This window comes from Protopterus annectens, chromosome 5.part0 (assembly GCF_019279795.1).
Source record: "Protopterus annectens isolate FY-2018-M chromosome 5.part0, PAN1.0, whole genome shotgun sequence".
NCBI lineage: Eukaryota > Metazoa > Chordata > Ceratodontiformes > Protopteridae > Protopterus > Protopterus annectens.
The window spans coordinates 1287059684-1287073388 of NC_056735.1; the positions used below are offsets into that span (position 1 = coordinate 1287059684).

At 40.3% G+C, this 13705-nt stretch overlaps 1 protein-coding gene across 1 annotated transcript in view; it reads left to right on the top strand.

Moving 5' to 3' along the window:
* Positions 1 to 13705, top strand: part of LOC122802353 (E3 ubiquitin-protein ligase SH3RF3-like) — a 2381113-nt gene that overhangs the window by 2117077 nt on the left and 250331 nt on the right. The gene's annotated exons all lie outside the window — the stretch shown is intronic.

Sequence of the window (13705 nt, forward strand, 5' to 3'; positions counted from 1 at the left end):
CTATATTTATATAAAACAGGAAAATTAGGGAGGTGATATAAGTACAAAAACTTAAAGCATATCCATTTATTTTTCAGGCATGGTTTGGGGTATTTGCCTTTCTGGAAGTGATATTTAATCAGGACACAACTCTCTTATTGTTAATCCATCCTCCTAAAGAGCTGTCTATTCTGGTTACATATCCTCACTGTTCTCAGTGTTGTAACCAGCTAGAAAACAGAAAGAGGTAGCAATATTTCCCCAGGATCTTCAGCCAGTAAAGTTCACAGAGATACACTGTGTACAAAAGCAAACATTTCGAAGAAGCAGGATCCTTACAGGGAGCATAACTCACCAGTGGTACTTCAGGGTAACAAACTGAATACATTATTACTGGCAAATTATTTTTCAGCTGTCCTGGAGGATAAGCAATTACAGGCTTCCTTGTGATGGATAGATGTTGTCACCCTCTCATCCCACATTAACTGTGTCTTTTAAGGTACATCATTAAAAATTAACTGCAGGGGCTAAGGTCCATGCTTTATAAGAGGAAGTAAAGTAGAAGGCTGCTAATACAAGGGCTTTATTATTAGACAAAGTGTAGTGATGATCACTGAGCATCTGCTATGGGTAAAACAGAGGTGAACCATAACCAAAACTATGTATAACATGGTCTATGTTTAAGGGGATTAAATTATTATAAAATACTTTAGAGATGGTGCTTGTGGTTTATCTTATAGCATGTACATTATTCATTTTTGATTCTGTGTCATTATTCTTTCTTAAAATTCGAATCAGATGATAATGCCCCAAAACAGAATGTGTATAATGAGTCATTAGGAAAGGTGTATCCTTGGAATGACCAGCAGTTTTAGAATGTTGTGTCCCCAGCATCTGGAGTCAATTTCAAACTGAAGGCAGGTTCTCAAAGCTCCAGGATGATGATGACGTGCTTTGATGATGATTTGCATTGTATTAAGGCATACTGCCACAAGGGTGTTCATAGGTTCATAGGTTCATACTAGGCTATCTGCCCTAGGACATTTATAAGCCTAGCCAGAGTGTGTGTGGCTTCTGCCACCCCCTGGAATGATAATACTATGCCCACTTAGGGTTTAGTTTACTGTGCCTCTGTCTAGAAGTGACACAGAGATGACCCCCTGGATAAACCTACGATCTCCCATCCACTCATCAAGATTTCTCTTGAAGAGAGTCAGTGAGGGGCTCTGCCTAACATGGACTGGGATTCTGTTCCAGAGTGCAGGGAGCCTCTGGGTTATGAATCTGTCCCTCCAGCATGTCCTATTTATTTCTGTGTTGATGTTCAAGTCTCTCGCTCTCGTGGCTCTGGTGGATTTGGATTTTTTTAGGTGGAGCATGTCCATTAATTCCGGATTGGACATGGCCTTGTACGTCAGGCATAGATCACCTCTGAGTAGGTGGTATGCGACTGAATAGAGCTGGAGTTTCTTCAATCTGGCAGCATATGACATATGTTTGAGACCCTTGATCCTCTTGGTGAGGTACTTCTGGGGTCTTTCTAACTGCTGCAGGTGCCGGGTAAGGTACATACCAAATGGGGCATTGTACTCAATCATGGGTCTGATAAGGGAAGAGTATAGGGGCACAATGACCTCTCTTGATCTAGATGTGAATCCTTTCATGATAAGGTGGGCAATATAGAAGGTATTTCTAACCACCTTGGCAATGTGGGTGTCAAACGAGAGGTCACTGTCAACTTGGGTCCCTAGGTCCCTGATTTCTTCTTCCATAATTAATGGATTACCACCTATGTGGTAATTTGTGGGTACTTTGTTTTTCCCAAAGGGTATAACGATACAATTTTTGGCGTTCAGTTTAAGGCCATGGCTCTGCCTCCAGTTATCTGTTTCTGTGAGGCCTTTCTGAGGGATGCTAGTGTCCGCTGGAGTATCGATTATGGCGCCCAGCTTGCAGTCATCTGCGAACTTTGTCAGCCACAATCCTCCTATGTTTGCTTGTACTTCTGAGAAATAAATGCTGAACAAGAGGGGTCCCAGAACCGAGCCCTGTGGGACACCACTTGTGACTGGCTTAGAGTCTGACATGGCTCCAGCAATTCTGACTTTGTGGGTTCTGTCCTTTAGCCAGTTTGCAACCCATCTTATGACATATGGGTTTACATTTAAGCTGATGAGCTTGTCTATGATGCCCGAGTGGGGTATTGTGTTGAAGGCTTTTGCAAGATCAAGGTAGGCTGTGTGAACTGCCTTTCCCTCATCAATGGCCTTAGTGACTGTTTCAAAAAAGTTGACTAGGTTCAAAAGGCAGGATCTGCCCTTAACAAAGCCGAATTGGGTAGGATCAAGTGTATGTAGGTCATCAATGTCTTTGTTTATGAGTTCCATAATGATCCTCTCCATAGCTTTGCAGACCAGGCTCGTCAAGCTTATGGGGCAGTAATTTCCAGGGTCTGTAGAAGCACCTCCTTTGTGAAGTGGAACCACTGTTGCTGTATGCCATTCTTTGGGTACATATCCTGTAGTAAGGCTAAGATTAAACAGCAGCCTTATGTGTGAGTTTAGTTCCTCTTGGAGTTCATGTAGCATGCAACCTGGGACACCGTCTGGTCCCATTGATGCTGTTTTTTAGCTTTGGAGAGGGCGGCTCTCACCTGGACATCTGTGATGTCAGGAAGGCTACATTTAGCTGGTATAGATATTTCTTCTTTTGGGGGGGAGGGGGGGGGGGAATTTGCACTGAACCTGTCTGCCAGTATATTGGCAATATCTGTGGGTTCAGTGTATTTTTTGTCATTTTGAACTAACTCTGAGCATATCGGGGAGTTTCCACCCAAGTTTCTAACATAACTAAAGAAGGCCTTGTGATTATCTTTAGTGTCTTTTGCAATTTTTCTCTCAAAGTTGGCCTTGGATGATTTTATGAGTGATCGTAGTTTTTTGCTAGTACTGATCAGAGATGCCTTTCCTTTTTGGGATTTTGCTCTGTCCTGTAGTAGCTTCCTCCTTCTGTTGTAAAGTTTGTTTATGGCTGGGGTCCACCAGACAGGATGCCTCCCTTTGGGGGAGAGGGTCTTGGTTTTATTTGGGATTGCATGATCCATGCATTCTTGAAGGTGTCCGTAGAAGGCGTTTATAAAGGATTCAGCGGTGTGGGCTGTGGTTTCCACTGGCCCAGGGGCCTTGAAGGATACCACTTCAGTCTTAAGAAGTGTGAAGTCAGCTTTTGAGAAGTTCCTCACTGTGGTCTTTTGTGCTGGGGGTGGGGGCAGGATGTGGATTTCCAGTGAGATTAGTTTATGGTCTGATCTCACCAATGAGGGGTATACTTCCGGTGTGGAGCATTGTGTCCCCATGTTTGTGGTGATCAGATCTAGTATATTATCTCCTCTTGTGGGAGTGGTGACTAGTTGTTCCATTGCATTTGAGTTTATGAATTCTAGGAACCTTTGGGCTAGGGTGTTGAGGCTTGAGTAATGCTCCCACTCTATGTTTGGGTAGTTGAAGTCTCCCAATATGATGGTATTTGGAGAGACATACATACATACTCTCCAGTATCTTCAGGAAGGGTGAGTGGGGTTCCTGAGTTTGAGAGGGTGGTCTGTAGCATGCTACAAACTGCAGGGCAGTTTTGCCTACGGTTAGTTGCACATGGATGGTCTCCGATGCTTCGTGAGTTGCCACTATCCTGGAGGTGTGGGTGTCTTTGATGAATATGGACATTCTCACTCCCTTTGTGGTTCAGTCCAAGGTTTGGGGCCAAAAAGCATGATATGAGTTATAACCTGGTAGTGCTGGGGTGCTCTCAGGAGCCTTGAACCAGGTTTCAGTCACTGCACAGACATCAATGCTCTCCATACTGAGGAGGGCTTCAAGAGCCTGCATCTTGAGGTTTAGACTTCTGGCGTTGAACAGCATTACCCTTAGTTTTTTTCCACTTGTGTTTTCTAGGGAGGTGGGTTTGTTTTTTGAGCCTTGCCTAAAAAAGGTACTATGGGGGTGGCAAGAGCCTTTGCCAATATCCGGAAGTCTAGGGGTGACAGGTGCAAGCCGTCCCTTGTGAAGCAGCATGGCTTGTCAAGCATGTCATCCCAAGCAGACAGACATTGGATCCCCCTAGAATGACACCAGTAATTGAGCCAATTATTAAAGCTGATCATTTTGTCTTTGTACTGTGGCATCATTCTTGGTGAGGGTAAGATGCTGCTCAGGGTCAGGGTCATACCAGCCTGGGCTACATAATCAGAGAGCTCCTCTATGTTTCTTTTCATGTAGTCCAGGGAGGTATGTCTCAGGTCATTCACACCGGCATGGAGAATGACTGAGTCATATTATATCATATCATATGAGTACTTGCTTTGGAGTGACCTGAATGCTTGTGTTATGTGGCGGATTCTAGCGCCCGAGAGGCAGCTTACTGTAACCTTTTCCTTGTGCAGTCTGGTGAGCGGGACGTCAGTGTGTCTGACTATATAGTCACCTATTACAAGTGTATCAGGCATGTTGTTAGGCCTTAAGGGCTGTGACTGTTTAGCACACTGACTTTGAGAAATATGTGTTGCATGTGCTATGTTTTGAGGTAGTGGTTTCTTGGATGTCTGCTTTGGAGGCCTCTGTTGTTTTGGTAGATTTTTAATTAGAGCCTCCGAGTATGTCTTTGCGGGTTTATGTGCTTGGTTTGCAGTTGTGTTTGGTCTATGTGAGACTGGGTTTGTGGTGTGTGTGGTTACCTTCTCCTCCTGGCTGGTCTTGCCAGTACTGGGTTGAGAGAGGTCAGCCTCCAGTTTGGCTATATAGTTGCATCTCTCACATATATTTGTATTTGTTGGGAGGAGGAGAGGGTTGTCTGTGTACATGAGGCAGTTATAACATTGCCTCAAGATTCCCAGATTCACCAGCTGGACTGGAGAGGATGCCAGTAATTGACCTCTCGACATGCTAGAATAGTGTAAGGATTGCTGAGTACTGAGTCAGAAAGGACCTAAAGGGAAATGGGTACTCAAGGGGATTGTAGGTGGATGCAGTGCTTTCTTTTGTTCAAGAGTGCTTTACCTGTGTAAAAATGCTTTAGGAGCAAGTGCTGGGCTTTTTAGATAGAGAATAGACTGATTTTATTGAAGGCAGAGCAGTTTTAAGGGAAAAAGCAAACGCAGATTTTTATACAGGGAACTTCAAAAGAGCTAGAAATGGTCCAAAATGACCAATTACTACTAGGTAATAAAAATGCTCAATACAGATAAAATAGCAGTTTAAACTTCGTTTACAGCAAGAAAAGAAGGTTGCACAGGTAGAAACAGCAAAAAATATACTTAAATCTGGAAAGTAGTCGCTTTTTCAGTTCTCTGCTGCTAGCGCCACTCTGCAGGACCACGATGGGCTGTTGCTGAATAGTATAGTCGAAAAAAAATGCTCAGAGGTGGATTTTTATACAGGGAACTTCAAAAGAGCTAGAAATGGTCCAAAATGACCAATTACTACTAGATCTTGTGCTGAGGTCACTCCTTCAGGGACAGATAGGCTGCTCAAGGCTCCCCACTCCCACTGGTGAGCAAAGAAACTTCCCTCTATCCAAGTAAGGTAATGGGCAACACAGGAACTAACCCAAAGACCAGAATCCAGCAAAGCCTGAATACTGGACTATTCTAGTCAAGGAAAGGCGTGAAAACAAGGATATTTTTTTTTTTGTAAGAAAACTACAGAAAAATGCAGGAAAACAGCAATATATTAAATGCACAGGCTAGCGCACTTGAGCGGGCAGCCTCAACAGTAAAATTAAACAAACAAAACTTTAACTTAAGTGCAGGTAATAAAAATGCTCAATACAGATAAAATAGCAGTTTAAACTTCGTTTACAGCAAGAAAAGAAGGTCGCACAGGCAGGTAGAAACAGCAAAAAATATACTTAAATCTGGAAAGTAGTTGCTTTTTCAGTTCTCTGCTGCTAGCACCACTCTGCAGGACCACGAGGAGCTGTTGCTGAGTAGTATAGTCGAAAAAAAAATGATCAGAGGCGGATTTTTATACAGGGAACTTGAGTGGGCAGCCTCAACAGTAAAATTAAACAAACAAAGCTTTAACTTAAGTGCAGGTAATAAAAATGTTCAATACAGACAAAATAGCAGTTTAAACTTCGTTTACAGCAAGAAAAGAAGGTTGCACAGGTAGAAACAGCAAAAATATACTTAAATCTGGAAAATAGTCACTTTTTCAGTTCTCTGCTGCTAGCACCACTCTGCAGGACCACGAGGAACTGTTGCTGAGTAGTATAGTTGAAAAAAAAATGCTCAGAGGCGGATTTTTATACAGGGAACTTCAAAAGAGCTAGAAATGGTCCAAAACAACCAATTACTACTAGATCTTGTGCTGAGGTCACTCCTTCAGGGACAGATAGGCTGCTCAAGGCTCCCCACTCCCACTGGTGAGCAAAGAAACTTCCCTCTATCCAAGTAAGGCAATGGGCAACACAGGAACTATCCCAAAGACCAGAATACAGCAAAGCCTGTATACTGGACTATTCTAGTCAAGGAAAGGCGGGAAAACAAGGATATTTTTTTTTGTAAGAAAACTACAGAAAAATGCAGGGAAACAGCAATATATTAAATGCACAGGCTAGCGCACTTGAGTGGGCAGCCTCAACAGTAAAATTAAACAAACAAAACTTTAACTTAAGTGCAGGTAATAAAAATGCTCAATACAGATAAAATAGCAGTTTAAACTTTGTTAATGAGTAAGAGCATAAGATATGTTATTAACATTTTAACTATGCCCGCTATAAAACCAGGGCATCTTTGCATTTAAGTCAGGCTGGCAGTGACATAGATTACAATTTGATATATTGTCCCTCAGCAGTTCATGATTGTCGGTCCTGTACTCAGCAGAATAATCTGACAGAAGTGTTATAGGAAAACACTGTAAATCTCTGGAGTGAAAAATATAATCATTGTAGTTCATATCTGATAAATTAGCAGAATCACGGCTCAGAACTATTCCCAGTTTGTTGATCGTTCCTGGATTGATGCATAACAATAACACAAAATATCCTAAAAAATGTATAGTATGGGAGAACTTAGGTAAAGCTGAAGTTCTGTTCTAAGACTTGGTGACGTACGTTCTCAAGAATTTTATGTTTTTAATGCAGCTGCCAGCACTGCATACTGCAGTCAGTACTGCAGCTTGAAAAGTTGACATTCATAGTATTATATGAACAAACTACAGCTAAATAAAGCCACTCTGTGGTCTGCGAAAGATGGAAGCAGTATAACAAAAGATTACTAAGCCCACTGATGAACAATGTGCCACACACAAACAGCAATCGTGCACCTAAGAATGAAGACAGTTCACCAGTCACTATCAAATCTAGGCTCCGTGTTCTGGTTTTATATTCATAATTCTAACCTTTGTCAAATAATTGCACTCAAAAGTTTCTTTCCAGGTATATACTGAATGAGGTGGGATGTAAGAAGTAAGCTTTAATATGTTCTTAGAAACTTGGGAATAGCTCTAAGGAGTACATTATGCTGATACTTTATCCCAGCTATTGTAACCTGAAGCAATTCATGGCAAGCTGAATGCAATCTGAAATATTTCAAAATATACAAAAGTTAGTTCAGCTGATAGGAAGCATTTTCTCATCACTGGAGACAAACATCATTCTCTAAGCAAAATGTTAGTATGAGTGCTGAAAAGCAGTAAATTTATTATCAGTTTTTGCAAAACGCTATGCCAATAGCCCTGAAAGTTGAGCCCATCTGAGGTATTCAGAGCATTACGTGACTCAAAGGTATCTTAGTAAATAGAAAAAGAAAATAGCAAAACTGTATTTATTCTGAAAGGGAAGGAATGCACTGTGCAGTGACCTAGTAAACATTGTTTCTGTTAAAACTATCAGTGAATGTTTTATTCATTCAAAAAGCTAACAATGTAGCTGAAGTCAGACTTATCTGCTATTAAATAAAAGAAATACAGAGGTCACAAGCATGAGCAGAAGTTAACAAACCTAAACTGAGTGGATTTGTTAAATGCAGTAAACATAATGGGAGTTCACTGCTAAAGTCATCTGACGACTAGATGTTCTGTGTATGGTTATGCCACTCTATGTAATGATGTGGCCAGCAGCCATTATTGCTCTGGTTTTCACTGGTTTTCTAAAAACTCAAAGGTTTGCAGAAATAGAAGACAGGCAAGAATGACAAGAAAAGTTCAATTAAATCATTTCATTATGTACAGAGCATTTCATCTGTAAAGAACTTTAGCTGTGGAAGTGATAGATGCATTGTTTATGCTTGCAGTGATTTCTTGGTAACATACATACAGTCATTGCAACTGCAAGAGAAAAGCTGTGTGAAGTTACTCAAACAACTGGAATGAAGTAGTTCAAAAGTACAGTATATTTTTTAATGTTTTTCAACTGTAGAGACAGTCAGCAACATACTTGAGAGGGTTGTTAAATTAAACCAGGATACAGAGACAAGTTTTCAACTGAAGTATGTACAAAGCACATCTACTGGGCCCACACCTTTTTCTAAGTGAAATGATTTGTTTTTATCTGCTTCTAAATCTCATTAAAATTCCATACTAAAATGTTTCCCACAAATCATTGCATTTGGTGCGCCTGAGAGTCTGTATGCCTACGCAGTCTTCATTACATTGAAACTCCTTTCCTCTGCTGACTTTTCTGCATGCATACTGCTACATTCTCCTTATGACCATGGGGCATGCATTGTGCTGCAAGAGGATTGCTTGGCTCATCTGGTCTACACAATGTCATCTTTTTCATAATTTGCAAGAGCTGTCTTGTATGTGTGCTATATATATATATATATATATATATATATATATATATATATATATATATATATATATTATATTTCTTGTTGCATTTTGTCCTCAGCCATCAGTCCTGCACAGATAATTATCCTATATATTCCCTACTGCATCAAAGCATGAAAACTAATTGCTGAGACTGTTATTTTTATAACCATGAGGTTTTTTTCCATGAATTTCTAACCTCCCCACTTGGTGGCTGACATGGGCATCCACATCACCACAAGTAGCTACTATGCCTTTCCCGATATGAGTGGCTTAATTCAAAAAGTCAAGTGTGCACCATTTTTTCTTAAATTTTGTACCTGTTTTCACCTCTCTATCTCTTCCAGAAGGCTGCTGTAAAAATTCATCACCATTTCTGTAAAAATAAAAAAATAAAAAACACTTTCTCATGCCTCTATTTAGTCACCTACCTTGTAATTTCAGACTATATATCATGAATGTTTCGTTCACTGTCTCTCTCTTTTTAGACTATCTGAAGTCTGCATAGTTAATTGATTGTATCTGTCATGCTTACTGCACCTTCCCTCCGCACAATCACACACACACACACACACACACACACACACACACACTCATACATACTCATGCACACACACATGCACGCACACACACACACACACACACACACACACACACACACGCTCGCACACACAACACACACGCATGCACATGCACACACGCACACACACATACACGCACGCGTGCACACACACACACACACACACACACACACACACACACACACACACACACACACACACACACACACACATACACACACACACACACACACACACACACATTCTTCATTTTAAAATATTATATATTAAGCTTTCTTTGACTGGTTTTCTATAGCTTCTAGAAAAGACCACACAACATTTATTGTTGTCCTGTTCTAAAGTGCCTTTGTCTTGTTTGCTCCCACAAAAGGCAGGTCCACATAACTGCATTTGGTTTTCTAGATGGAATTTTGCCAGCTATATGCAAAGAGGAAATGTTAATTTATGCAACCCGGAGCATAAGAAGAAATCATATGAATGTGCACCCCCCCCACACACACGCAACATTACTTATAGTTCAAATGGTTGGAAAGATTATCTTATTTAGCTTTTTTTTTAAATTAAGATCAATAAAACAGGCGTGCGTGTGTGTGTGTGTGTGTGTGTGTGTGTGTGTGTGTGTGTGTGTGTGTATGATATATAAATATATATATATATGTGTGTGTGTGTGTATGTGTGTATTGAATAACTGCCAGTGAGTTTGTTCAGAACACAAAACATGGAACATACTCATCATTCATTCCTAATAATTACCATCAAAATCATCAAAAAACAACTTTTACATGTGGGTCTTCAACTACCCACACCTTTGGAAGTTAAATATACTAACTTCAGGTTCGTGCAGCCACAAAGAAAGGAAAAAAGCACTTGAATTATGTAATGATCAATACAGTGAAGTTTGACTGTTAGATAATTCTACCAGCTGCACCATCGATGAAAAACATTAGCATTTCAGCTTACGATGCAGCGTGTACAAAGATAAATCATGTAACATCAAATATATATGTGTGTGTGTGTGTGTGTGTGTGTGTGTGTGTGTGTGTGTGTGTGTGTGTGTGTGTGTGTGTGTGTGTCTGCATATTAACACATAACATCTTGCTTTTTGTAAATGTGTAACTTGTCTTTAAAGTATTTGCTGTAAAATGGAGCATGAAGCAGATTCTTAGGTAATCAATATGTATTAGCTAAGGACTGTATTTCCAATTAATAATGTATAAAAGGAAGTAGCTTGGAGAACTAGAAACAGGAAATCCATTCCTCAACAGGAGGTTCAGAAGGTGTGAACTGGAGCATGTGTAGAAGAGCAAAGGAGACGTATTATGAACACCCAGTATGGCCTCACTTCTGAATCACACTTTTTATGGATTATAAGTGCGAGAATCACATTGAATGCAGAGCTGCATTTGGGTCTGGTCAAGGCTTATAGCAGTGGACATTAGAAGGCAGCCTATTCCTGACGGAGCTATGAGAGGTTCTGCCATTTCTGATGACAGCAAACCACAAGTGCTGCCTCACTTTGTTTCAAACCAAATGGGCTATTATGAGTTTGAGAAATAATTCTGCATTTTATATAAGTCCTGTCTCCAGTGCTTCTTTGGGCTTCAGTATATGCACATACTTGTACGTACATGTATTGTATGATTTTACTTAATTTTTACTCAAGTATAGTCTGAAAGTATGCTTTAATGTATACTTTGAATTTATAAAAGCAACCATCAATGACTCAATTTACAGAATGGCTTATTCATTTCATTGACTAATTTTTATATGATTTGATTTTAGCAGCATTATTTAAAACATTTACAACAACAACAACATTTAAAAATGTTGGTTTACATTATTTTATTTAGTAATATATACTTCCAACAAAAATGGTAAACAAAATTTGACCTCAGAATAAATGTAATAACTGTTTATAGAGTACTTTCATCTTGCAGATAAGCTGAATACTTGTCGGAGAAAAGAAGTTCCAGTTTGCTCTTTCCAATGTGAGCTGTTCTAATGTCACCTTCTAGCTCCAATGAAGGTTACTTCTATTACTCATAACTGCTATGGAAATGTTAAAAGTTGTTAACTCCTCATGATTCCCTAGAGAATCTGCTCTGGAATTCTAAAGTTAGATTAGTTTTTTGAACAATCCACCATTGCTGTAGAAGACAGTAGTGTCACTGAGCAGGGTACACTCCCTCAATTGTTTTCTACCATAAAGCCAGACTTGGAGGACATCCGTGGGCTTACGGTCTGAGATACAGTAGTTGGTGGCCTTGACTTAAAATACTTATGGATAATTTCTAGCTGGATCTCCAAGGATGAAGTTGCCAAAATAAGCACTGTTGTAAGAGAAAATATGGAACATACATCATGCCTAGTATTGGCTCTAAATGATGTGGATTGGTAGGTTACAGAGAATGAACACCAAATTAAATTTCTTTTGGACTTTATGCAGGGGGTGACTAACATGTCAGGCAATCAAGACAACTACCACCATTGCAGCAATATTCAGATATTTGACCTGATGGCAGTCTGCAAACAAGAAGCTGTGGCAGCTTTCCTACATACATGGATGTCTGCAACGCTATTGCTGGATCTCACTCAGTAGCTGACAGTACGTATCATTCACCGACTGCTTGCTAGTCCCTGAAGGTAAATAATGGCCTGTGATTGCTACATCCTTTCTCAGATTGCAAAACCTCTCCATAATTATCCTGTTAATGTGTCAAGTCAGCTACTTGGGGAAGCAGAATTAGCTTTGATCAAGATTTTTCATGTCAATTACTCAAGCAACTAAAATTATGGTGGCTGCATATTTAAACTTTGTGGTCACAGAAAACAAAGACTACTACTCACAGGCCATACAAGTTCTGGAATATTCTTGCAGAAGGATAGTTATTCTCCCCCAGCAAGTTACAGCTTCTGTTCTCCATGACAAGGACATCTTTTTCAGGAATTGAGCATCAGAAAGAAAGAAATAAAACTGTTACTTCTGTCATAAAGCTGCAGTTTCACTGAAAGTAAATAAAATAAAACCCTCATTGCCTTCCGACACTCTGACCAATGTAGTTTTCATCTACAGAAATCATTTGACTTGGGGGTGGTGCTTATGTGGTATTGCAGGTGTGATGCCCGTCAATCGGCATTTTGTTCACCAATGGTGTGGATTTATCTATTGATGTTGACTCTCCTTAAAGCAATTCTGAATTGTTTAAATATCTAACATTTCCAGATTTACTGCTGGATATATGGCTAACTTATTCTATGCCTGATACTGTAGAGACTCTCTTGAAGTGCAGTTTCTATGTCACTGCCCAGTAATTCTTATATAAGTATGCTCATATTGGATTTTGGGTGGAATGTAGAGACATGCCCATGATGATGTCACTAACAAAAGTAATTTTTTTCAGTCATCTATAGTATTTCCTTAAAAATAATATTAAGGAGACTAACTCTCTCATTCACAAGCCTGTACTATTATATTATAGTTACAACTTCCTTTTTTGTCCGTACTGAAATGGGTGATAGCACATACAGTGTTGATGTGGAGTAAGGGCTGCCTGTCATAGGTTCATAGGTTCATAGATGTGTACTAGGCTAATGGCCCTGGAGACTTTACAAGCCTAGCCCATAGAAGAGCACTGGCATCATGCCGCCCGATGTTAGTTCCCAGTGCCTCTATCAAGTAGAGCCACTGGAGTGATACCCAGAGTGAAGTTTCTATTACCCATCCACTCATCAAGATTTCTATTGAAGAGGGACAGCAAGGTGCTCTGCTTGACATGTATGGGATGTCTATTCCAGAGCATGGGCAGTCTTGTGAGGAAGCTGTCCCTCCAGCATGTTCTGTTGATTGTGGTAATGAGGTTGAGGTCTCTGGAGTGTGTGGTGCGGAGGGATTAGGATTTCATTAGATGTAGCACTTCTAACAGAGCTGGGTCAGACATGGCTTTGTAAGTCAAGCAGAGATCACCACTACGTAGGCGATATGAGACAGAGAATAGCTGGAGTCTTTTGAGTCTGTCCATGTAGGACATGTGTTTAATGCCTAGGATCCTCTTCCTGAGGTACTTCTGTGGCCTCTCCAGCTGTTGCAGGTGTCTGGTGAGGTATATGCCAAATGGGGCATTATACTCAATGATTGGTCTAATGAGGGAAGAGTAGAGAGAGATGATGACCTCTTTCTTCTTGAATACAAACCCCTTGGTAATGAGATGTGCCACATCGAAGGACTTTCTGACTACAGTGGCAATGTGGTGGTCGAAGGAGAGGTTGCTGTCAACCTGCGTCCCCAGATCTCTTATAATGTCTTTAGTGTTCAGTGGGCTCCCATCAAAGTGGTAATTA